Below are 25,870 nucleotides of genomic sequence, written 5' to 3' on the forward strand. Positions count from 1 at the left end.
AGTACTGGAGTAGGGTGCCATTGCCTTCTCCAAGTTCATTACTCAGCTTAAACACCTTTTCCACCAAAGAAGACTTCTGGTTCTACTAGTTCGTGGTTTATAAAAATTTGTCTGTGGCAAAATGAGAAAAATGTCAGTAAACCCTGTGTGTGTGTGTGTGTGTGTGTACAAAGTTGCCAACCATGTTGCCTTTCTTCTGAGAACCTCTGAGATTTATTGTTACTACCGTCATCCCTCTGTTCAGCCACGGTTGGTTCCAGGACCCTTTCGATACCCAAACTGGAGGATACTCAAGTTCCTTATATAAAATGGCACAGTATTTGCATATAACCCATGCATATTCCCCTCCTCCATACTGTAAATCATCTCTGCTGCTGCTAAGTCGCTTCAGTTGTGTCCAACTCTGTGCGACCCCATCGACGGCAGCCCATTAGGCTCCTCTGTCCCTGGGATTCTCCAGGCAAGAGTACTGGAGTGGGTTGCCATTTCCTTCTCCAATGCATGAAAGTGAAAAGTGAAAGTGAAGTCGCTCAGTCGTGTCCGACTCTGTGCGACCCCATGGACTGCAGCCTACCAGGCTCCTCCGTCCATGGATTTTCCAGGCAAGAGTACTGGAGTGGGGTGCCATTGCCTTCATTACCTATAACCCTTAAGGCAATGTAAATAGTTATTACAATGTAAATGTTATGTAAATAGTTGTGGCAAATTCAAATCTTTTTTTTTTTTTAGAACAATTTATTTATTTATTTATTTTATTTTTAAACTTTACATAATTGTATTAGTTTTGCCAAATATCAAAATGAATCCGCCACAGGTATACCTGTGTTCCCCATCCTGAACCCTCCTCCCTCCTCCCTCCCCATACCATCCCTCTGGGTCGTCCCAGTGCACTGGCCCCAAGCATCCAGTATCGTGCATCGAACCTTGACTGGCATCTCGTTTCATACATGATATTTTACATGTTTCAATGCCATTCTCCCAAATCTTCCCACCCTCTCCCTCTCCCACAGAGTCCATAAGACTGTTCTATACACCAGTGTCTCTTTTGCTGTCTCGTACACAGGGTTATTGTTACCATCTTTCTAAATTCCATATATATGCATTAGTATACTGTATTGGTGTTTTTCCTTCTGGCTTACTTCACTCTGTATAATAGGCTCCAGTTTCATCCACCTCATTAGAACTGATTCAAATGTATTCTTTTTAATGGCTGAGTAATACTCCATTGTGTATATGTACCACAGCTTTCTTATCCATTCATCTGCTGATGGACATCTAGGTTGCTTCCATGTCCTGGCTATTATAAACAGTGCTTTGATGAACATTGGGGTACACGTGTCTCTTTCCCTTCTGAATTTCACAATTTGTATGGAAATACAAAAAACCTCGAATAGCCAAAGCGATCTTGAGAAAGAAGAATGGAACTGGAGGAATCAACCTACCTGACTTCAGGCTCTACTACAAAGCCACAGTTATCAAGACAGTATGGTACTGGCACAAAGACAGAAACATAGATCAATGGAACAAAATAGAGAGCCCAGAGACAAATCTTGCTTTTTGAAACTTTTTGGGAAATTTTTTTTGACCCATTGTTGGTTGAATGTGTAGAGGCAGACCAATGGATACAGAGGGCCGACGGTATTTTTATTTTTTACTGTTAACAAGTCCTTTTCACTAAATACTGAAGATGTCGTTGTTGTTCAGCTGCTGAGTCATGTCCAATTCTGCGACCCCATGGACTGCAGCATGCCAGGCTCCCCTGTTCTCCACTATCTCCCGGAGTATGCTCAGATTCATGTCCACTGAATTGATGATAATAAGTATAGATGACAACAAAGTTAACAATGTGGCAAAAATTAAAAGCTGACCACTCTGCCAATCCCTTATATTGGTAGGGAATTTCAGAGGTCTGTGAAATCCCAGGTCTGGGGGCACCTAAAAACTAGACTCCATTATTTGCCCTTTCTTTGCACCCAAGTCATCCTGGATTTCATACACCCTTTCATCCTCTCCCTCTTTCCAGAGTTTGATTTCCAAGAGGGCAGAGCCACCCGGGCTTGGCCTCCAGCCAGACCCAGAATAGGTGCTCAGAAGATACTGGCTGAATGCACTGTGATTCATGTTGACACACTCAACTGAAATAAAAGGGTGAGCAAGCTGATGAAGGGAGAGAGCTGTGTAAAGGAGCAGACAGACCCCAGACCTTAGAGCCAGGCACCTGGGTTCAAATCCCGCAACAGACTGCAGTTCAGGGGAGCCAGAAGACCTCATCTAGTCAGAAACAGTAAAAGTGAGAGTCGCTCAGCCGTGTCCGACTCTTTGGGACCCCATGGATTATACAGTCCATGGAACTCTCCAGGCCAAAATACTGGAGTGGGTAACCTTTCCCTTCTCCAGGGGATCTTCCTAACCCAGGGATCGAACCCAGCTCTCCCACATTGCTGGTGTATTGGTTACCAGCTGAGCCACCAAGGAAACCCAAGAACACTGGAGTGGGTAACCATCCCTTCTCTAGCGGATCTTCCCAACCCAGGAAACGCAACGGGGGTCTCCTGCATCGCAGGCAGATTCTTTACCAACTGAGCTATCAGGGAAGCCAGAAGTTGAGGTGGAATCCTTTACTTTCTCAGAGCCTCAGGTTGAAGGATGATCATGCTTGATCCAGCATTCTTCTCAAGAACACAAGACAGGTGTACAGAGAAGGACTTGGTAGATACTTTGCAGATATCAGTAGCTCATGGTCACTTCTCCAGCACCTGCAGCGCATAGTGTCCAGTTTCGCGTCCCAGCCCGCAGGTCAGCTTCTCCCCCAAGGAGCTGGTTTGGGAACCTGGCCTTGTAAGTTCTGAACAGTAAAGCTCAGAGCCCGGCACCCAGTAGGCGCTCAACAAATCCATCAGGGCACCATAACATCTAGGCAGGTCACCCTCCCTCCGAACTTAAGTAGGTAACCTCTCAGGCTCCTTCCTGTCTGGTGCCTTTTTTCAGGACAGGTCTAGGAATCACATTTAGGAAAAGTAGGTGGGTGTGAAGAGAGTCTGCTTCAAAGGTTAGTGCCTATTTTTGGTTCCCACTTCCGAATCTTCCAGAATTTATTTTTGCCTCCTTAATAAAAAGAGCCCTGTAGCATTTCCTTAGCTTGTCTTCTGGATTTTTTCTTTTCTTTTTTTTTAAACCGGTATTTTAAACCGCCCACTGCAGCCATCCCAGGACGCGGAGAGGAGGTGGGGGGAGAGGGGGGTGCACAGACAGGTGGAGCGTGTGCCCGCGAGGGCGGGGACCCGGGCGGCGGCAGCCCGGGGGCGGGGAGGGGCGGTGACGGAGTTCAGGAGCCCCACGAGCCCCTGCACCCGGGGGCGGGGGGAGGGTGTGCATCTCCGCTCCGACGCCCCGCACACCGGGGGTGGTGGTGGTGGGGGGGCTCCCGCCTGCGACCCCAGCACCCACCCGCGGCTGCCTCGCTCCCACCCGGGAGAAGGCCCCTCAGCGCGCGCCCGCGCGCGCCCCCAGAGGCGCCCCTGAGTCGGCCGGAGGGGCGGGGCCGGGGCGGGGCGGCAGCGCTGATGTAATCCCGGCGCCTGGGCGGAAGGATATGGAGCACGGCCGGCTGGCGGGGCGCTGAGGCCGGTTGCCGGGTAACGGAGCGGAGCGGCCGCGGTGCACCGCCCCCCCCCCCCCCCGCCCTCCGCCGAGTGGCGCCGCCGCCGCTGCCGCCGCCGCCGCCGCCGCCGCTTTACGTCAGGCGCCCGCCCCGGCCCGCCCGGCGCTCGGCAGCCGCTCGGAGCCCGCGGAGCGAGGAGGCGCCCCCGCCGCGGCCGCCGCGCCGCCCGGCCGCTCGCTCGGCAGGTACCGCGGGCTGGGCCGGGGCCGGGGCCGGGCCGGGGTTGGGCCGGGGCGGGCGGGGCCAGGCCCCCGGCGTGCGGTGCGCTCCGGGCGCGGGGACCCCGGCGCCTGGGGGGCGCGGGCGGCGGCGGCGGCGGCGCGCGGGCCGGACGATGAGTGCGCACAATGGGCCGCGCTGGGAGCGGCTCTCCGGGGAGGCGAGGCGGGGCGCGCGGGGCCCGGCGGGCCGGGCCGGGCCGGCGGGGTGGGCACTCGCGGCGGCGCGGCCCCCTCCCGTCCTGCATTGTCCTTTAGGGGCTCTCCCCCGACCCCGGGAAGGGAAGCGGCCGGCGGGGGCGGGCGGGCGCGCGGGCCTGTGGCTCTTTGCGCGTGCGGGGCGGGCCCTGCGGCGCCAGGTCCGGCGAAGGTTATACGGCCGCGCGCGCGCGCGCTCCGGAGGGCCGGAGCCGGCCTCCTGCGCTGGCCTCCAGCGCGAGCGTACCCCCCGGCGCCACCGAGGAGCGGGCTGGTCGCCGGGGAGAGATGCCTGCGCCCCGGGACCCCCCGGCGCCCCGAGCAGCGGGGTGGTCACCGGAGAGAGAGATGCCTGCGCCCCGGGACGGAGCGGGGCGGCGCGCGGTTGTACTCGGGCCTGCCCCGGCTCCTGGAGCAGACCACCGAAATCGTGGCAGAACCCGGGTTTTCGATTTCTCTCCTTCGCCACCTTTCAGTTTGTGTCCTCTAGAGGCAAGCTCAGGAGAGCCAACCCCCCTAGCCAAAAAAAAAAAAAAAAAAACTAGGAGATTTAGCGGGTTGGGGGGACAGAACTAAATATGGTTTCTGCTAATCACTTGCGGGTGGATGCTTGGATGTCTAGCCCGTGCGTGTGTGCTGTGATCAGTCGTGTTCTGACTCTTTGCGACTCCCCATGGACTGTATGTAGCCCGCCAGGCTCCTCTGTCCATGGGGATTCTGCAGGCGAGAATACTTGGATGGCGTTGACATGCCCTCCTCCAAGGGATCTTCCCGACCTAGGGATCGAAACCGGGTATCCCGCATTGCAGGGCGATTCTTTACGGACTGAGCCACCAGGGAAGCCCCCTGGATGCCTAGGATAGTTGGATATCGGATACTTGGTCCAGGTACCTAAGAGTGAGTCTGGGTCTTTGCTTGTTTAAAACAAAAAAAGTGGTAGGAGATCGGTGAAGAGTTGGGGGCAAGCAGTTTTGATAATAGGTGATGTCCGGGGTAAAACTAACTATACAGTCAAATCCTAGAGCTAGCTAGGTGCCAGAGCACCTTGACCATTTCATAAGACTTTGAATCCGATGTGGGGAGTTCTCCCACTTTGCAGCCTGAAGGTCAAATATTCTTCCATCGGTTATTGTGGGTTGATCCATTCATAAGTGCCTTTTAGGCTCTTGATGACATTTCTTTGTGATAGAAATGATTCCTGAAATTGTGTCTTTACATGCCTATATGTGTGCGTAGGTATACCCTATTGGGGCTTCCCTGGTGGCTCAGTGGTAAAGAATCTGCCTGCAATGCAGGAGACCTGGTTCGATCCGTGGGTCCGAAAGGTCCCCTGGAGAAGGTAATGGCTACTCATTCCAGTATTCTTTCCTGGAGAATCCCATGGACAAGAGGAGCATGGTGGGCTGCAGTCCTTGGGGTCCGAAATTGGACCTGACTGAACGACTAACATTTATACTTACATGCAAGCTTCTTGCAATGAATGCTTATTGTGTTCTATAGTCAGTTACTGTACTTGCTAAATAATTTTTAGTAATTCAAAAAATATTTACTGTTTCAGTTTGGGCACATGTATAACAGTTTTTACGTAAGCCTGTGTCATCTAGTTTGGCCACTGAAACATTGAAGGAAGTAGAGAGTATTGCTCTTAAATATTTAATATTGCAAAAGATAGAAGTAGAGGTACAGATGCATTGTTTTTCAGGAAAAGTACAGGTCTTTACCATGAGGCTAACACAAGGCAAATCTGTAACTATTTTAAGGGTAATTAGCTTATTTGTTACACAAGTTGCAACCATTTAAGAAAAGTAAATGGAATTTTAGCAACTCTTAAAGATGTCATAGATCACTCTGTGCTTTATTTTGCAGTAGCGTTTTCGAAAGCAGTAAGATTGTTTTTATTTTGCTTTGTGTGGAGCAGTGGGGAGCCTAGGTTCTCCCTGTTGTAGCAGCATTTGACTTGGAGCAGTTAATGGCCCTCTGAGCCAATTTTCTCATCTGTAAAATGGGGAGAGTAATGATACCTGTCTCACAGGATGGTTGGAATGATCAGGTGAGGGGAGATGTGAAGTCGTTCTGTCAAGATTCAGTCCCGTTTAAAATATTAGTTGGTGCTAATGTGTCAGGGCTTCCGATTCCTCTTCTGGCTTACAGCTTTCTTAGGCTCCTCCCTGACCCTTCCTACCTGCACTTTGCCCGGCTGTCAGGCCATGTCTCCTAAACACAGATTGGATCTTGTCAGTGTCTGGCTCAGAAAGCTTCTAAGCCTGCCTGTTGTGTGGAGACCGGAATCCAGACCCGGCAGCACCGCGTTTCAGGCCCCCGCAGTCTGGCCCCAGCTGCTCTGAACCTCACCTGTCCTCTTGGTTCCCTTCTCACACTGCCCCTCGAGAGGGCTCTCGGTTCTCGAATCAGCCTAGCCGCTTCATCCCTCTTGTAATCTTTTTCTCCGGTTGGAATGCCCTGTCTCACTTCCACCCACTCCACTTTTTTAAAAGTCCACATCTGATTTTAGGTCCTCTCTGGAGCCCTTTGGAAACCCTATCAAAGTGAATTATTCATTTCTGCAGTCACAGTCCTCTATTTTTACTTTCATTATTGCCTGTGTCACGTGTTGTGCTTGTTAAACTCTGGCTGTGGTGACCGTGTCATTGTTTTATCACCTACCTGAAAATGTCTAAATGTTTGCTGAATAAAGCCAAAGTCTGTAATCCACCTTATGAAGAATATTATTATTATAAAGTATTTTAATAACAAACATCAGTACCAACCACGGCACTGGGAATCTGGGAATGAGGTTTTAGGATGTTGAAGATACTGAGCATATTGCTTTTCAATTATTTTTGATCTCTCATAAAACACCAAGTGGTATTTTTATACAAAAATAACAGCCACTTCTGCCCTGTGTGTTGAAACTTTGAGGGTTCACAAAGCCAGCACTGCCGACTGAAGCCAGTCTCTTGGGAGAGGGGATCGGAGCACACGTTTTAAGACATTCCTTACCTTTGAAATAAAATTGCATTCCCAGCAGATTACCAGCTTTTTGTTTAAAACATTTTTGGTGGGTTTATTTTTTGGAGATTTTTATATTCATAAAAAGTAAACTGCTTTTGAGTGTGCTTGTTTAGAGTCCGTCAGGTCCGGATTTGGAAGACTCAGGTTTGTGTCAGCTCATCCCTCACCCCTGGGTCACTGTAGGCAAGTTAGCTGAATCTCTCTTGAACTTCTGTTTCTTTATTTCGTGAGAAGTCTGTGCTATTCTTGCTTTGCAGTGTCACTTAGGGTGGCTGTTCTTTGTGTACCGTGTGGCCTCGTTCAGATAAAAGGTAAGAGGATGGCATAATTCACAGAACGTTCGTCCTCCTCGTCCCCCAGCCTGCAAACTTTCTTGAGTCTTCTTTTTCTTGACCAGATTTTTACCAAGTCTGCCTCCGTGTGCCTTTTCCATCAACCTTTTTTTTTCCTTCCCCCAGTAGTTCCTCTGTCCCTGCCGTCCCTGGCTCTTGTCTGTCCTTGTGGAGGTTGTTCCTGTAGGTAGGCCTGCTGACCGGCCTCCCTTTCTTGAGTCCTCCTGTGTTCTGTTACCAGAATTATTCAATATGTAAAATCAGGTCATATCATACCTGCCTCCCCCCAACCCCGCCCCAGGCATATAGCAGAGGTTCTTAACATTTCCCTCCATTCCATCACACCTGAGGGTTATGACCTAGTTCTGTTGGTAGGCTTACTCCCACAAAGATTTTCACCTTGGAGGCATCACCACCTGGCCAGCTGAGAATTAGTGTTAAAGGGTTAGGAAATCATTGAGACCTGTGCCATCTGGCACCATTGTAACTTTCAGCTTCATCTCTCACCACCTGGTATTTCGACACTTAGACCTCTGGCCACTTCCATGATTATTTGTCCGACTTCTTTACTCTGGAATGGCTTTTCTGCCTTTTTTTTTCTTCTTAGCAGAATCCTTGATACCGAAGGCTTGACTTCAGTGCCGCTGCGTCTATGAAAGAAGCTTCCTCTGACTTTCAGAATCAGCTCCTCACTGTCTGCTCACACGGTGCTTGAGGCTGCCCCACTCAGCTGTTTTTTCTTTCCGACTTTTTAGTTTATTCGTTCCATGGATTACAAACTCCTTAAGGAAAGAGAGGAAGTTCTTGGCCGTGGCTGACTCTCCCTCTACTGTGTCATGCCGTCTCTCACACAGTTCTTGCTGGTTAGAATGCTGGGTTGAGTGCACGCGAGCAGGCTCTGTTCCCTGAACTAGGCAGAAGGGGCGTGGGGTTGGGATGGCTGCACGTGCGAGCCTCATGGATCCACGTGACACTCGGAGCAGGGCCCAGCGCGTGGTCAGTGCTCAGGGAGTGGCAGCCTTCACCTGGTAATTGCAGCAGGTATAGTGGTTGGGTAGGTGTGTCGATTGAGTGTATACATTGGTTACTGTAACAGTGTTCCCAGATTTAGTTCTGGCTCCTGTGTAAAGGAAAAATAATAATCATCCGGTCTCCCCACCTTCACTCTTCCATTGGTTTTGGGAAGAAGCGAAACAGTGAGTGTTGGGTTGGAGGGCGCTTTTACAGAAGCAGATGCATGGTGGTGGTCCGGAGTCGCTCTGAAGACCGAGTACGTCTTTCTGTCGGTGAGCTTAAGAGAGTGGAAGAGGGATTGCCGTGTTTTCTCCTCTGTTGTTCTTTGGTGTTTTTGTTGTAATCTGGCAGTAGAATCTTACACCTATGTTTCTGTTTTCCTCTGCGGCTGCGCGGGGTCTGGTTGCAGCACGTGGGGCCACTCCGGTCGCAGTGCCCAGGTGTCTCCCCAGTGGGGCTCCTGCTGCGGAGCGTGGGCTCGAGGACTGCGGCTTTGGCCTGTGTGGTGCCCAGGTTTATCTGCCCCTCAGCATGTGGACTCTTCGCAGACCAAGGGTTGAACCCACGGCCCCTGCACCACGGGCAGCTTTTTAACCACTGAACCAGAGGGCCGTCCTCCTTCTGCAGTATCTGTCATCACTTGAAATGGTGTTGCTGCCATCACCTCCGAAGCGCCTTCCTGTCCCTGGGGCTTCTCCGTAGTTCTCTGTCGCTTCCTGTGTCTGCTCAGCAGTCTTGCTCCCGGGCTGGAGAGGGAGAAGCTTGGTGCTGAAAGCCAGCTGTAATTCTGAAACTTTTAATTAAACATTTAGTTACTGTTTTTAAGATTATACGTATTACTGCTTGACAGGTTGTATCCAGCGTGGTGTCTTTGATTCTAACGTAATATGAAATTCCCTAAACTTGCAGCAGCATAAGAGTGTGTGTCGATTGCTACTTTACTTACGTTGACCTTACTTATGATTATGAACTTAAAAAAAAAGAATCATTGGAAATCTATATATTCCTAATCAGTCTCTCTTAAAACCCGCCCCAGAGAGTTGAGGGCGACAGGCCTATCCCAGGGGAGGAGCCTAGCGTGAGTTAGAACTAAAAGCAGTGGGACAGTTTAGAAGGTGAATGATCGCAAAACCGTCTGCAGGCGTGTGGCTTTGTGTCCGTGCTCTTCGTTAAGGGAGTGGTGGGAGAATGTGCGTTCTGTGAGCGCGGGCTGTGTGTGTGTGCGTGTGTATCTGCATGTGGTTATGTGACAGGAAGCAAGGCCGGGCTCCGTGTGTGTGTGTGTGTGTGTGGTCTCTAGTACCGGCACAGGCAGTGGTCACTCCGCCCAGTGCACCCCCTGAGCCAGTCACGTGTGGAGGCGGCGGCGGGCCTCGGCACGTCTTCAGATTTCTTTTTCGGTGATAAGCGTTGCTAACCTCAGTAACGGGGTGAGGTAGAGAGCAGACAGGGATTTGTTTTCCCTTCCAGCCAGGGGTCTGTTTCTAGCCCAGTTACATTTCCCAAAGTACCTGTGGTGTCTTAATCCCAGGACGCAGGACTGTTTCACAACTGTTTGCCCAAGTTTGGGCATCTAGTCAGACTTCTATTTATCTATTTTTCCTTCGGTTACTAGCCTTTTCTTAGGTGTCTGATAACCTTTTGCTCCTCGTTAGCATCTTCCTTGAAGATTTTCACAGTGAGAAAGTTGAAAACAATACTTCATTGAAGTATAGTCTACTTACAAAACTGGATTAGGTTTGGTCTCACGACATACTGATTCAGTTATTTTTACACATCGACAGAATGTCACCAGGAGAAAGCGGAAATTGAATAGACGCGTTTGTGGCCCTTTATTTGGCGATGGTGGTGGTGGTGACTTGCCACTACTTCCTTTGATTACCACCCTAGATAATGATTACTGATCATATTGTTAATTTTTTGTTAGTATTATCAAAGCTGTTTCTTATTTTTGTAAAATATAAAACTTAATTTATTAAAACTGTATTTTGTATGGTTTACCAAAACACTGTTTTGAATACGCGTGTGTGCTCAGTCACTATGTCGAGTCTGACTCTGCGACCCCATGGACTGTAGCCCGCCAGGCTCCCCTGTCCATGGGATTCTCCAGGCAAGAGGACTGGAATGGATTGCCATGCCCTCCTCCAGATCTTCCCGACCCAGGGATTGAACCTACAGTCTCCTGCTTATCCTGCCTTGCAGGTGGATTCTTTACTCACTGAGCCACCTGGGAAGCCCCTGTTTTGAATACAGGCAACTCTTTTAAAACCTGTTTATTTATTTATTTTTTTAAGCCAATTTTTTTTTTTTTTTTTAAGTACATGTTGCAAGGCGATCCAACCAGTCCATTCTAAAGGAGATCAGCCCTGGGTGTTCTTTGGAAGGAATGATGCTAAAGCTGAAACTCTAGTACTTTGGCCACTTCATGGGAAGAGTTGACTCATTGGAAAAGACTCTGATGCTGGGAGGGATTGGTGGCAGGAGGAAAAGGGGACGACAGAGGATGAGATGGCTGGATGGCATCACCAACTCGATGGACATGAGTTTGGGTGAACTCTGGGAGTTGGTGATGAACAGGGAGGCCTGGCGTGCTGCTATTCACGGGGTCGCAAACAGACACGACTGAGCAACTGAACTGAACTGAAATCTAAAAAAGCAGTAAGTTTCAGTTGATTAGACAAGCCTCCTCTTTCACTCCCTGCCCATCCTGTACTCATCTTAAAGAATGACTGATCAACTTCTTGGATGTCATAGAAGAAAAATTATGTCTCTACTTGTAACTTGTGGAGTCATAGTGGAGAGTGTGATGTGCAAACAAACACTTTGTATCTGGAGTGCTTTCCGTGTCAGCATCTGTATCTTTACTGCTTGTGTAGATCCACTTCACTGTTTTCTTTGATGTGCCTGGTTTTCTGTGGTATGGATGTGCCAGAATTTAGTTGATGGAGCAGACTTCCAAGTTGTTATTGTAACACAATAACAACATTTTTGTACATAATATTTTGGTGAACTTTCATGAGAAACCCCCTTACTCTAGGCAGCCTAAAAAAAGAAAAATGAACCAGCAAGTTTCTAATTTCTTTAAATTATCATTGATAATGATTATGATCATATTAATAATTGTCATAATCATAGTATTAATGATTGCAATCAATTGATCAATTAATGTGCTCGATTAAATGATGATATTAAACATTTTCTTGGTGGCTTTATTAGTTTTAATAATTTTAGGACATCAGCCTGGGCATTTTCTTCTTTAAAGTAGTCATGAGGATTCAGTTCGGTTCATTCGCTCAGTTGTGTCTGACTCTTTGCAATCCCAGGGACTGCAGCACGCCAGGCTTCCCTGTCCATCACCAAACTCCTGGAACTTGCTCACACTCATGTCCATCGAGTCAGTGATGCCATCCAACCATCTCATCCTCTGTCATCCCCTTCTCCTCCCACCTTCGATCCTTCCCAGCATCAGGGTCTTTTCCAAGAGTCAGCTCTTCACATCAGGTGGCCAAGTATTGGACCTTCAGCTTCAGCATCAGTCCGTCCAATGAATATTCAGGACTGATCTCCTTTAGGATGGACTGGTTGGATCTCCTTGCAGCCCGAGGGACTCTTAAGAGTCTTTTCCAAAACCACAGTTCAAAAGCATCAATTCTTTGGTGCTCAGCTTTCTTTATAATCCAGCTCTCACATCCATGCATGACTACTGGAAAAACCATAGTTTCAAGTAGATGGACTTTTGTGGGCAAAGTAATGTCTCTGCTTTTTAATATGCTGTCTAGGTTGGTCATAGCTTTTCTTCCAAGCAGCAAGCATCTTTTTATTTCATGGCTGTAGTCACCATCTGCAGTGATTTTGGAGCCCAAGAAAATAAAGTCTGTCACTGAGGATGACAGTCCTTAGGGTACTTACGGTCATTTGGGGCTTTATTTAATTTACAAGTGGTCAGAGTTGGTGGTGAAGGAGGAAGGCGAGGGATTCTTAGAAGCAGCTACAGAGGAGAGTGAGCTCACGCTTGTTAAAGCACTTCCTCCACATGAGGCCTCTTGTTGGGGACCTTAGGTGAACCGTCTGTTGTACTCCTCCTGACAGCTCTTGAGAGAGGTGGTGGCGTCTTCATTTTACAGATGAGGAAGCTGGAGCCCAGAGGTCTCAGGACACTTCCCTAAAGTTAACACACGACACATGGCAGAGGAGGAGCCCCAGCGACTGTCTCTGTAACTTAAAAATGGATGTCCTGTCCACGGCCTGGCTCTTCTGGAGATTCATTCATTTCCACAGTACTTGGCTGTGCTCACAGTGTCCCAGGCGTAGATGCCGAGATGGTTAGACGTGTGGGAGACTTCCACGAGGGGCCGAGGGAGGGAGTGGGGTGCTGGGAGGAGCCCTCGGCTTCCCCCTGACGCCATCCTGCTCATGCAGGAAGGAGCGGTGGCAGAGGGCTGGGCAGTCTGGAGACAGCCTCGGCCAGGCTTTGGGCTCTGTTGGAAGATGAGGGCTGGCACCCCCTCTTGGTCAGCACTGCTGGGAGCAAGCAGCCCGAGGGACACGTGGCCTGATGTCTTGGCCCTGGAGACGCTGCATGTGCAGCGGCCGGAGGCTCTGGTCAGCTGGGCTGCCCATGGCAGGCGGTCTCAGGGGGCTGTCTGACCACCCGTGGCCCCCCACACCATCCTGTGCCAGTGGGTGGGGGTGGGGGAGAGTCAGCAGATGGACACACGAGCCATGTGAAGACGTAAGGCCAGAGGGCTGCTGTGTGTTTAGGGTGGACAGGGAACGGCTCCCTGGTGAGAAGACCCTCGAGCGGAAACCTGGGGGAAACGAGACAGATGGAGAGCCATCTGAGAGGCAGAGCAGCGCTCGGGAGGGCAGAGCAAGTAGAAGACCCCCATCCTGGGTCATCATGAAGGCAGGACCAGGAGGACTTGCTGATGGGTTGGATGGTGTGCAATGTGAGAGGGACCGGAGGAGTCCAGGCTGATTCCAGAGCCTTTGGCTTGAATAGCAGGAGCATGGACTTGCCCTTGATTGATGTTGGGAAGGTCATGGCAAGGATGCTGGTGGTGGTGGTGAGAATGTGTGGGTTTTTATTTTTTTTATTTTTAAGAGACGTGAGTTGAGATACTGATTAGACACCTGTCTGGTAGCTTGATGGCTCTATAATTTTGGGATTCAAGAGAGAGGAGGAGGTGAGAGGAAGTGCGGAGTGATCTCTTTGTAGACATATTTACAGTCATGAGAGTGGAGGTCAGCTAGGCCTAGCTGTTTAGTAAGGTAGCCGCCTGAGCCACATGCAGCTTCAGAGTGCATGAAATGGGGCTAGATTGACTTGAGATGTTCTGTGTCAAATATGCACCAGATTTCAAAGACTTAGTATGGGGGGAAGAAAGTAAAATAAGTCAGTAATGACTTGTACCTTGGTTATATTTGGAGTGATATTTGGGGTCTCAAGTTATAAATATATTATCAAAATGAATTTCATCTGTTTTTCTTCTTTAATATGGCTGCTAGGAACTTTTAAATTACATTGGTGTGACTTGGGTTTTGCTGCTGGATCGTGCCAAAGGAGGAAGTGAGTGTAAATAGAGAAGTGCCAGTGAGGCCAGGGCAGAGGAGGGGTGGGGTGGGGGTGGGCATGGTTGTAGTCTCTGCAGCTTGAGGGAAAGAAAAGTGCCAGGGACCAGGGAACCCTGAGCCCCTCTCCCAGACGGGCGTGATTCCAGGAGGGAGCAAGGCTTGGAGCTGGGCTGTCGAGTGGGCTCTCCCACTACCTTGTTTTGTTTTTGTGTTTTAAGTGTGTCTCATCAGAACAAGAAGGCACCTTTCCCACAAGAGCTATAACATAGCCTCTGCGGACGCAGCCCTCGGCAGCAGGGAGGAGCCCACATTCAGAGGACTGGACGCAGTTCACACAGGCAAGTGACTGTAACCCTCAAAGCCTTGCTCCCGAGGCTTCCCCTCATCTTGCAACCTTCCCCTGATGAAACGACCGTGAGAATTCGTTGCCTTCCTTTTCCCGTTCTCAGCCCCGGAGTGAACCTTGCTACCGTGTTACCGTCCGCTGCCTAAACCTCTGTTTGGTTTTCTGGTTTACAGGTAGCTCGGGTGGTTGGTACCTACTCGGCGTGATTTCCACCCAGCCCCATTCCCCGCCCCCAAGCCCACTTGTGGCCTGCCCAGGGCTCTGGGGCTGCAGGCGTGCCTGGGCCTTGGCTGGCAGCATGTGGCCCGGGGGTGCCTGGTGCCGCTCGGGGCTGCTGTTTAGCGTGTCAGGAAGTGGACCAGGCGTCCCTGGTGGCTCGGGGTCAGCATCTGCCTGCAAGTGCAGGGGACCTGGGGTCAGTCCTTGCGTCAGGAAGATCCCCTGGAGAAGGGAGTGGCAACCCTCTCTAGTGTTCTTGCCTGGAGAATTCCATGGACAGAGGAGCCTGGCTTGTAGCGTTGTACAGGAGGCAGTGACCAAAACCATCCGAAAGGAAAAAAAATGCAAGAAGGTAAAGTGGTGTTCTGAGGAGGAGTCAGACACGACTGAGCAAGTGAACTGAAGTGAGGAGGCTTTACAAATAATTGAGAAAAGAGAAGCAAAAAGCAAGGGAGAAGGGGAAAGATATAGCCAACTGAACGCAGAGTTCTAGAGAATAGCAAGGAGAGATAAGAAAGCCTTCTTAAGTGAACAGTGCAAAGAAATAGAGGAAAACAAGAGAATGGGAAAGAGTGCAGATCCCTTCAAGAAAATTGGAGGTATCAAGGAAACTTAACGCAAAGACGGGTATAATAAAGGACAGAAACAGTAAGGACCCAACAGAAACAGAGGAGGTTACGAAGAGGCGGCAAGAATACATGAAGAGTTATGCAGAAAAGGTCTTAGTGACCCGGGTAGCACGACGGTGTGGACACGCAGCTAGAGCGGACATCCTGGACGGTGAAGTCAGTGGGCCTTAGGAGCATCGCGGCAAACACAGCTAGTGCAGGTGATGGAATTCCAGCTGAGCGATTTCAAGTCCTAAAAGATGATGCTGTGAAAGTGCTGCACTCAATATGCCAGCAAATTTGGAAAACTCAGCAGTGGCCACAGGACTGGAAAAGGTCAGTTTTCATCCCAGTCCCAAAGAAGGAAGGTGCCAAAGGATGTTCAAACTACCGCACAATTGCACTCATCTCACGTGTTAGTAAGGTTATGTTCAAAATCCTTCAAGCTAGGTTTCAACAGTTTGTGGACCAAGAGCTTCCATATGAACAGGCTGGGTTTAGAAAAGGCAGAAGAATCAGAGACCAAATTGCCAACATCCACTGGTTCATTGAGAAAGCAAGGGAATTCCAGGAAAACACCTGCTTCACTGACTACGCTAAAGCCTTTGACTGTAGATCACGACGAACTGGAAAATTCTTAAAGATGGGAATACTAGACCACCTTACCTGTCTACTGAGAAACCTGTATGCAGGATAAGAAGCAACAGTTAGAACCGGACATGGAAGAACGGACTGGTTCAAAATTGGGAGAGGAGTACGTCAAAGCTGCGTACTGGCACCCTGTTTATTTAACTTCCATGCAGAGGACATCATGCAGAATGCCAGGCTGGATGACTCACAAGCGGGAATCAAGATTGCTAGGAGAAAGGGCAACAACCTCAGATATGCAGGTGACACCACTCTAATGGCAGCAAGTGAAGAGGAACCGAAGAGCCTGTTGATGCGGATGAAGGAAGAGAGTGAAAAAGCTGGCTTAAAACTCAGCGTTCAAAAGACGGAAGATGATGGCATCTGGTCCTAAATTCATGGCAAATAGATGGGGAAAAAGGAGAAGCAGTGACAGATTTTATTTTCTTGAGCTCCAAAATCACTGTGCACGGTGACTTCAGCCATGAAATTAAAAGACACTTGCTCCTTGGAAGGAAAGTTATTGACAAACCGAGACAGCCGTATAGTCAAAGCTATGGTTTTACCAGTAGTCACGTGTGGATGTGAGAGTTGGACCGTAAAGAAGGCTGAGAGCTGAAAAATTGATGCTTTCAAACTGTGGTGCTAGAGAAGACTCTTGAAAGCCCCTTGGACTGCAAGGAGATCAAACCAATCAATCCAGAAGAAATCAACTCTGAATATTAATTAGAAGGACTGAGGTTTCAGCTCCAGTATTTTGGCCACCTGGTGCAAGGAGCCAGTTCATTGGAAAAGATCCTGATTTGGGGAAAGCTTGAGGGCAGGAGGAGAAGGGGGCAACAGAGGATGAGATGGTTGGGTGCCATCACTAACTCAGTTAACATGAGTTTGAGCAAGCTCCGGGAGATTGGTAAAAGACAGAGAGGCCCGGTGTGCTGCAGTCCATGGGGTCGCCAAGAGTCGGACACGACTTAGCAACTAAATAACAACCTATATCAGGTGAATGTTTGTGCTCTTAGATGTTATACGTTTTTTTCCCCTTCATTTCATTCTCTTGTTTCCAGAAAAACACACTTGCAAATCGAAGAACAGTATTTCTAAGCTTTTTCACTGACCATGTGATAGACACTGTCACAGAACTGAAACGCGTCTGAAGTGGAACGTATCCGGGCCCTGCCTGTGCAGGCCGGTGGTAGCCTTGAAAGGGCTCAGGGAGCGCCCTGCCATCTCTGTGGCTGCACTGGAGCAGGGCCCATCTCACTTTCTCTCCGGCTCGGGCCTCAGGTCTCCCAGCTTCTCAAGATGCCTCCAGACCTGTGGGGACAGTGAACCGTATCCAGAAACCACGATTAAGAAAGATATGCTGGGGGTGGGGTGGGGTAAGAATCTGCCTACCCACACAGGGGACACAGGTTCGATCCCTGGTCCAGGAAGATCACACCTGCCTTGGAGCAGGTAAGCCTGTTCACCGCCACTAGCTCAGCGTAGTCCTGGAGCCTGTGCTCTGCAACCAGAGAAGCTGCTGCAGCGAGAGACCTGGGCACCGCAGCTGGAGAGGAGCCCTCGCTTGGCTCAGCTTAGAGAAAGCCCAGGCGCGACAGTGAAGATCCAGCACAACCAGATGAGCAGATTAATAAAAAGAAGGATGTGCTAGATGTGAAGCAAAACGGCTTGTCTTTGACTTCAAAATCGTATGCCAGCAAGGCTGCAAGTCAGATGAGGGGTGAGCGGTATGGCAGAGAGGGCACAGCTTTGGACCTGGGCCCACAGTGACCCCATCCTGACCCGGGACCTTGAGTGCTCGCTTCAGTTTCGTAACCCGTAAGATGAGGAGGTTTGGCTGAACTCAGTGCTTGTTGATGGCTGTGAAGGCAGGATCTGCACAACTTAGGGGCCCAAACGTTTGCTGAATGAATGAATGGGGAGAAGAATTCTTAGCCCAGGGGACTTACTGCATGAGGCAGTGGGTGGGGTGACGGGCAGGCCCCCCACCCCTCCCTTGCCTGTGCCCCTTCAGCCCCTCTCAGATTTAGTCCTGGGATCTACCACTTGATAGCTCACATGGTAAAGAATCCGCCTGCAATGCAGGCGATTCCGGGTCGATTCCTGGGTTGGGAAGATTCCCCTGGAGAAGGGCTAGGCTACCCACTCCAATATTCTTGGGCTTCCCTGGTGGCTCAGCTGGTAAAGAATCCGCCCGCAATGCAGGAGACCTGGGTTCGATCCCTGGGTTGGGAAGATCCCCTGGAGAAGGGAAAGGCTACCCACTCCAGTATTCTGGCCTGGAGAATCCCATGGACTGTGTAGTCCGTGGGGTTGCAAAGAGTCGGGCACAACTGAGCGACTCTTCCTTTCACTTTCTACCACTTGGAGAAATGTTTGAACAACCCTGGGTTAGGTGACCCCTCTCTGAACGTGAAGATGGTGTGCTTCCAAGGCTTCCCCTGTCACTTCCCTGGACACCTTTTACCAGGATAGAAGTTGCAGGAGAATAAACGCAGTTGAAGTCACACGTAGGGTGGGCTGTGCCGCAGACATGTTGTTTCCTGGCGCAGCTGAAATAGGGTCCCACTGCCCCGGCGGCTGTGAACCACAGATGTTTGTGCTCGGTCCTGGAGTCAGCAGTCCCCTGTTGTCGGCAGGATTGGCTCCTGGAGACTCTGCAGGACGACCCTCTTCGTGCCCCTCTCCTAACCTCTGGGACTGCATTTCTCGGTCTGCAGGCACACCAGTCTGGTCTCTGCCTCTATCTTCGTGTGACGCCCTTGAGTGTGTCTGCCCAGATTTCCTCTTCCTTCTGAGGGCATCAGTAGCTGACACAGGGTCTAAACAGGTAGATCGAATAATGAATAGTGGTTGGTGGGAGAATGAAGAGGAGTTACTAACGGAAAGTGATTACGTTGCCTAGAACTTTGGTTAGCGCACTCGAGTTCTTAAACATAAAACAGCGTTTCCATAGAGCGGAATCGTGGATTCTGCCTCTTCTGCAGAGCGAACGATGTGCAAGCACGATCGTTCCGTGCATGTGCTGAAGTCACGCTCTCTGAGCTTTTAAACCACTGGGCAGCACGCCACCACTGCCTTCCCGGTGAAGCCGCCTGTGCCCCCCACGGTGTCCTGCACGAAGTAGACTCACCCCAAGTGGCGGCTGTTTCTGATGTTTCAGCTGAGGGACCTGTGACTCCGATGGGGCCTTCGATTCCTTTGTGAGTCCTTTGGTGGGCGGGTGCTCTGGAAAGCAGGAGCAGACAGTTCAGCATGCAGAGTGGGGATTCGGACCTGCCCGAGGGGGCCGCACCTGCACGCGGGAGGGAGCCGTCGGGCTGCCAGGCAGGCCCCAGCCCAGCCTTGCTCCCCTCCCACCACGGGGAGCCGTGTATGCGCGCCAGTCAGTCAACGCTTGTGGGGCAGTCCTGGGGAGGGGCACAGTGCGGCCAGTGGGGTGGCGTTTTTCTTAGAATGTTTTTTGAGTGACTTGGTTTACTGGTTGACCTTCTGGAGAAATGCAGGATAGGGCTGTTCCCCTTTGTCTCTGACTCCACTCAACTCTGCCCCCCCACCGTCTGTGTGACATGTACATATGTGTGTAGGGGGGTGACACCCCCTGTGTATGTAATGTGTACGTGCGTGTGTGTGGGAGTGACTCCCCTCACTGTGTGTGTAACATGTACATGTGTGTGGGGGGAGACAACCTGCATGTGTGTAACATGTACATGTGTGGGGTGACACCCCCACTGTGTATGTAATATGTATGTGTGGGGAGGGACACCCCACCATGTATGCAACATGTACGTGTGTGGGAGTGACTCCCCTCACTGTGTGTGTAACATGTACATGTGTGTGGGGAGACAACCCGCATGTGTGTAACATGTATGTGTGTGGGAGTGACTCCCCTCACCGTGTGTGTAATGTGCATGTGTGAGGGGGGGTTGGGTGGTGAACAGAGTGATGGTTCACATTAAGCTTTTCTTTCCCAGATTAAACACACTGGCTTCCTGAAACTTACATTATTTCACGTGTTATCTATGCTGACCCACTGTTTTCTTGGTGTGGTCTAGACTTCCTTGATTTTCTGCGTGTTTTCAGATATTTATCAGTCGCATGGAGATCCTTGGAGCAACAGCTTCTCAAAAATTTGAAACCGTGTATGCTTCTGCTGCTGCTAAGTCGCTTCAGTCGTGTCCGACTCTGTGCGACCCCAGAGACGGCAGCCCACCAGACTCCCCCATGCCTGGGATTCTCTAGGCAAGAACACTGGAGTGGGTTGCTATTTCCTTCTCCAATACATGAAAGTGAAAAGTGAAAGTGAAGTTGCTCAGTCGTGTCTGACTCTTAGCGACCCCATGGACTGCAGCCCACCAGGCTCCTCCGTCCATGGGATTTTCCAGGCAAGAGTACTGGAGTGGGGTGCCATTGCTTTCTCCAGAAACCCTGTATAATGTGGATTAAACTCTCATCTCATTTAATCCTGCCTCTCTCTTTCCCCTGCTGGTTCAGCCGCTTTGATGATCATTGGGTCTCTTATAGAACCTGTGGTCCACTTGTGCTGTGTTCATGCAGGACGGGATCCCTGGAAAGCCAGACTTAGATGCAGACCAGCGCCTGAGGTCACCCCCTTTGGGGCCAGAGGACCCTCTTGGGTTGTTGTGAGTCCTTACAGGATGGTCTGCATCGGTGAGGAGCTTGACTGACTCTGGCGTCAGCTCAGCCTGCTTTCAAATCCCAGCTCTTCCTCTTTTTTTCTGGGGAAATTCATCTTCTCAGTTTCAGTTTCTTCATCTGTAAAAAGGGGACGCTTAGGTGGTAAGGCTTAAGTAAGCATAAGCTGCTTCTGCTGTTGCTAGAAGAAAACCATAGCTTCTGCTATAAGGAAGAAAGGATCTTTGCTCACTCATTCTGGATACAGGTGACTGAGCTGTATCTATGATCTTAGATGTCAAGTAGCAGGAAATGTGCTTAACCAATAAAGAATGTTTGTGGAAAACCTAGACAGACATCCTTCTTAGTGAGGAAGTGTGGAAACGTTTCCTGAATAATCACGTACATGACACAGGACGCCCCGCTGGGGCTGCTGCCCTTCTCCGAGCTCCGCAGCCCAGACCATGCGTCAGTGGGGGCGGGATGCGGGGAACAGAGCCGCCGGCCTGCGCAGATGACGGCCGTGGAGAGGACCTAGGAGCATCTGGAACCTGGTATCTGGGAATAAAGCTAACAGCCATGGTCCATGTAAAAAACTTAACGATTTGAACACATCCATGAAATCTTAAGGTTTTGACCTGTATTGGGGCTCTTTATATAAATCATTTCACTCTGTCTTTTGAGGGAAGGAGTTACTTGGTTTTGTTTTTTACATTTAAAAAGAAAATTTTTTTTGGCTACCCCTTGTGGCTTGTGGGATCTTAGTTCCCCAACCAAGGATCCAACCCACGCCCCCTGCATTGGAAGCATGAGTCTTAACCTCTGGGCCACCAAGGAAATCCCAGAGAGTTTTAATTAGTGTCAAATTCCAATCCAAAATGTATCACCTTTGTTGAGTACAGTATTTTAAATACATATTTTTAGGAATGTTGTACTGTTAGTCTGTCTTTAAAGTACTTACATTTGGGGGGTTTTGGAAAAGTATATCTGTTTCACTGATCTAAGGAGAATTACATAAGACAAGTAGGAACTTGGGCTCCAAGTATCATCGGGCCTCTCAGGGTGTTTCCCAGGTTCAGGAGTGCCTCGAAGCACACTGAGTCAGTAGCATTTCTGAGGTTTTCCACACATTTGTTGGATCAGGTACTGTACTTCTAGCCCGCGTCTCCACCAGCCCCAGAGTGTACCCTCTGAGAATCATCCTTTTTCCTCCAGTGTGGATCCACTGGCCAGCTGGATCACTCTTGGCATCGTGTGTTAACATCAGGTGCCTGCCTTGATCCCCTGAAAAATAGCTTGGTGGTTGTGTGAAATAGAAGCAGACCCGAGACCGTCTCAGTGGCTGTGGGCACTCCCACGGTGTTCAGGTGCCTGCCTGCCTGCTGTGCTTGTCTTCTGCGCCAGTAGATAGTCACAGCGCGGAGGATTCGGGCATCAGCTGGTGGCCTCTACGTGTATGTCATCAAAGATAATAAATGAGGACCCAGGCATGCCTGGGGAACAGGGAGACTCTGGAAGTTTCCGATACCACAAAGGGGTGCTGATTGATTTTACTAAATAGAATAGTACAATTTATGCAGATTATTTATAGAAAAGGAGAAGGATACACCTAATGATCTCATTCCTAAATTAATCTTCAGTTTTCTTTTTAAAAATTTTTTTAAATTGGAAACTCTTGAAAATTATTGTTTTGGCTGCGCTGAGTCCTTGTGGCTGCTTCCTCTGGGTGCAGAGAGCGGGGACTGCCCTGCACTTGTGTTGCGGGGGCTTCTCATCGCGAGGGCTTCTCCTGTTGCAAAGCACAGGCCCTGGAGCGCTCGGGCTTCAGTAGGTGTGGTGCACAGACTTAACTGTCCCGCAACATGTGGGAGCATCCCAGACCGGGGATCGAACCCTTGTCCCCTCCACTGGCAGGTGGATTCCTAACCACTGGACCGCCAGGGAAGTCGCAGGTTAACTTTTCAGCCCTCTGGAAACTGAGGCTGTAAGGACCTTAGGTGATCTGTGTCTTGCTTACAATGTGGGCCTTAGAGAAAGTGTTAATTCTTTGTGGTTAGAAGATTATGTTTACCAAAGCACATTCTGAGGAACACAGAACCAGTCGGTCTTCAGCAAGCGTGGAGATGCAGCTTTGTCTCCTTCCTGGAGGCGCCACAGGCCTATTACTCCCATAGTAAAAGTTTCAAGGTGTCCTAAAATTAAAAAAGAAAACACTGCTTTTATTTCAGCCCTGGTATTTTCCTAACTCATGCAGAAAGGAAGTAGTTCCATAACAGAGGTGATACATTTTTATGCCACCTAGCAGGCTCTCTCTTAAACCTTGACACTGTTCATTTAAATAGCTTCCTAGGGGCTACACTATGGTGTCTCAAGAGTCGCATCTAAACCTTGGTTTAACCTTTGAAGCATGTGATCAGTGGGCGCAGAATGGAAGTGTGTATAGCAGCCCTGTTCTGAGTTCTCAAATCTATATCACTTTGCAAAATCAAATAGACAGTTTTATTTTGATTCTTTAAAATTTCTGACTAGTAAGATACGAGTCAGATAATCTGTATAAAATTTTTATACTGAATTAGGTATCTCTCATTGACAGACCTAAAACATTACCAAATATTGTTTATTACCTAGGTTCATTTTAGAGAACTGTAATATGTATTAGTACTACTGTTCATGGGGTTCTCTCGGCAAGAATCCTGGAGTGATTTGCTGTTTCCTCCTCCGGTGGGCCACATTTTGTCAGAACTCTTCACTGTGACCTGTCCATCTTGGGTGGCCCTGCACGGCGTATTTCATAGCTTCGTTCAGTTAACACAAGCCCTTCTTCCATAACAAGTCTGTGATCCATGACAGGGGAGCCTGGCATCTGCATTCCACGGGGTCACACAGAGTTGGATGTGACTTAGTGACGGAACAACAACAATACGTATTGAGTAATACAGTGGCTTTTAATAGTAACTACCAAAAAATTGGCTCACTTGTCTTACTCTTAGTGAGTTGTAGGATTTCCGGCCATTTTTCTCCCACTCATTGAAACTCAAGATAGATGACTTTGTAGTTTTGAGATGAGTAGTTGAAAGCTGTAAAATTTCTGTACATAGACATTTTGACAAGCAGCAAGTATTTGAAAATTTACTGTAATACACAGTGATCTGCTCTTTTACTTGATAGAATGTTTCATCCTTGACAGAGTAGTTTTCACTATGTTGGAGCTTTTTGCATTTTTAAAAATTCCAAAAATCTGCCTTTTTTTTTGTTTGTTTTGTTTCCAAATAAACTTGCTTTTGAAACTTCACCGGGGTCTAGTGGTTAGGAATCTGCACCCCACTGCAGGGGCACAGTTGCCATCCCTGGTCAGGGAAGATCCCTGTGAAAACAAAACTAATAAAATCACTTTAGGTTTGTGAAAATATGCATTTCTTAGAGTAAGATCAATTTAACTTGCTCCTAACTGAAGTTTTTAGGTTCCTAAAATTTAGTTTGTCTCTTTTCCAACATTTTTTCTAAAAGCTGTCTAGAATTTCATAGTAGTGAACTTTGTTTGAATTTTGGGGTTTTCTTTGATAGCTGCTTTGTAATCTTTGAGACTACTTCTTCACTTCATATATATTTCCATCTCCCTTCCCTGGTGGCTCAGACGGTAAAGCGTCTGCCCGAAATGTGGGAGACCCGGGTTCAATCCCTGCGGTGGGACGATCTCCTGGAGAAGGAAATGGCACCCCACTCCAGTACTCTTGCCTGGAAAATCCCATGGACAGAGGATCCTGGTGGGCTACAGTCCATGGGGTTGCAAAGAGTCAGACATGACTGAGCAACTGCACTTTCCTTTTGACCCAGATGGCTTCATGTATGTTTTTTAATCCTAGGAACTGTATGACATGAAATTTGCCCCTTTTAGGGGAAAAGGGGGCATTTTTCTAAATCTCTATAAAGACTTTTTTAAAGGCATAAAAACTACCATTTTACAGCCCTGCTAAAGAATTCTGATGTCTAAGCTAAATACCTCATTGGTTACTGTACTGTGACAACCTGCAAATAAATTATAATCCTTGAAAAAGCAGTTCAACTTTTCAGACCGGAAGTATTAAGTGGTGAGTAGTGAATCAGCAAGTAACTGCCAGTCAGGTCAACACTTAGAAACAAAGCAGGGTTACTTGATGTAAGCAGTTCATCTCCTTCATATTTAGCCCAGGTAAAGCTATCAGAACATAAAGGCTGGTCTGGACTTTGGTTTCTACAAGCATTTGACAACAGCACGGTCAGTAGAGAAGAATCCCCCCAAGTTGGACAGTTCTTGCCTTTTATTCATTCCCATGTCACACTTGATCTGCGCCTCGTCTGTTTGCTTTAATGGGAGTCTGTTCGGTGCTTCTGGTTCTTACGCAGAGCGGAGCGCTTTCACCTGTACCTTACCTTCATGTAGTCGGTTCTTCCTCTTAAACAGACACTAACCAGGGTCTGCTACGAGCAGCAGTCTATTCAGGCATTTGCTGGTTACTTTTGCTATCAGGTGGTAGTCTTATTTTACCCCACTCCAGTACTCTCGCCTGGAAAATCCCATGGATGGAGGAGCCTGGTGGGCTGCAGTCCATGGGGTCGCTAAGAGTCGGACACGACTGAGGGACTTCACTTTCACTTTTCACTTTCATGCATTGGAAAAGGAAATGGCAACCCACTCCAGTGTTCTTGCCTGGAGAATCCCAGGGACGGGGAGCCTGGTGGGCTGCCGTCTACGGGGTCGCACAGAGTCGGACACGACTGAAGCAACTTAGCAGCAGCAGTAGTAGTCTTATTTATAAGAACTATCTTACATTCATGAAAAAATTCATTTTGTTTGTCCCTGAAGAATCTACACTGATCATTTCTGGTTACCTGGCTAGTAAAAGTGGAATTTCTTAATCTATTATGCAGTTCTTCCTGTTTGCACAGAAGGAACTCATGTCCTGCACTAGATTTGTTGATTGCGTTATTTTATAATGGAACCTTATTTCCTAGGTCTGGACACACTTCTAGATGGGAAAGAGACTGTAGATCTGATTGTCCATTTCTATGTAGTTTTCTAGTTACATGGCTGAATAGGTGTACATGACCAGCTTTTAGCCCCTGATCCTGTCCTCAGTGACAGAGCTGTGGGGTAGAATCCATAGATTCTCTGTGGGTTTTCCCTTCTAGCCATACATTGGCTCTGGAGCCAGGCTACCTACTAAAGAGAATAAGCTGTACCTTGTGTTCCAAATCTGTGCACTGAGATATGAAAATAATTGGCAAGGATTAGATGTATATGCTTAACTCACGCATTATATGAGTGCCCTCTCTGGTTTCCTGGCAAAAGTTATTTAGGAATTTTGTGAAAGTGGTAGAATATGAAGAGTCAGTGTTTCAGACGTCTATCTCTTTATTCTCGTTTCTGTGTTCTTTTTTCTATT

At 48.9% G+C, this 25,870-nt stretch overlaps 1 protein-coding gene across 6 annotated transcripts in view; it reads left to right on the forward strand.

Moving 5' to 3' along the window:
* The first annotated feature begins 3,686 nt into the window (after positions 1–3,686).
* Positions 3,687–25,870, forward strand: part of KIAA0232 (KIAA0232 ortholog) — an 81,307-nt gene continuing 59,123 nt past the window's right edge. For 4 of the 6 annotated variants that reach the window (XM_061420914.1, XM_061420918.1, XM_061420919.1 and 1 more), the window contains exon 1: positions 3,687–3,846. The gene's annotated coding sequence lies outside the window, so the exon portion shown is untranslated. Of the gene's footprint in view, positions 3,847–14,227; positions 14,348–25,870 lie in introns of all 6 variants that reach the window. The other 2 variants (XM_061420915.1, XM_061420916.1) reach the window with 2 other exon arrangements.

Source organism: Bos javanicus, chromosome 6 (assembly GCF_032452875.1).
Source record: "Bos javanicus breed banteng chromosome 6, ARS-OSU_banteng_1.0, whole genome shotgun sequence".
Taxonomy (NCBI): Eukaryota; Metazoa; Chordata; class Mammalia; order Artiodactyla; family Bovidae; genus Bos; species Bos javanicus.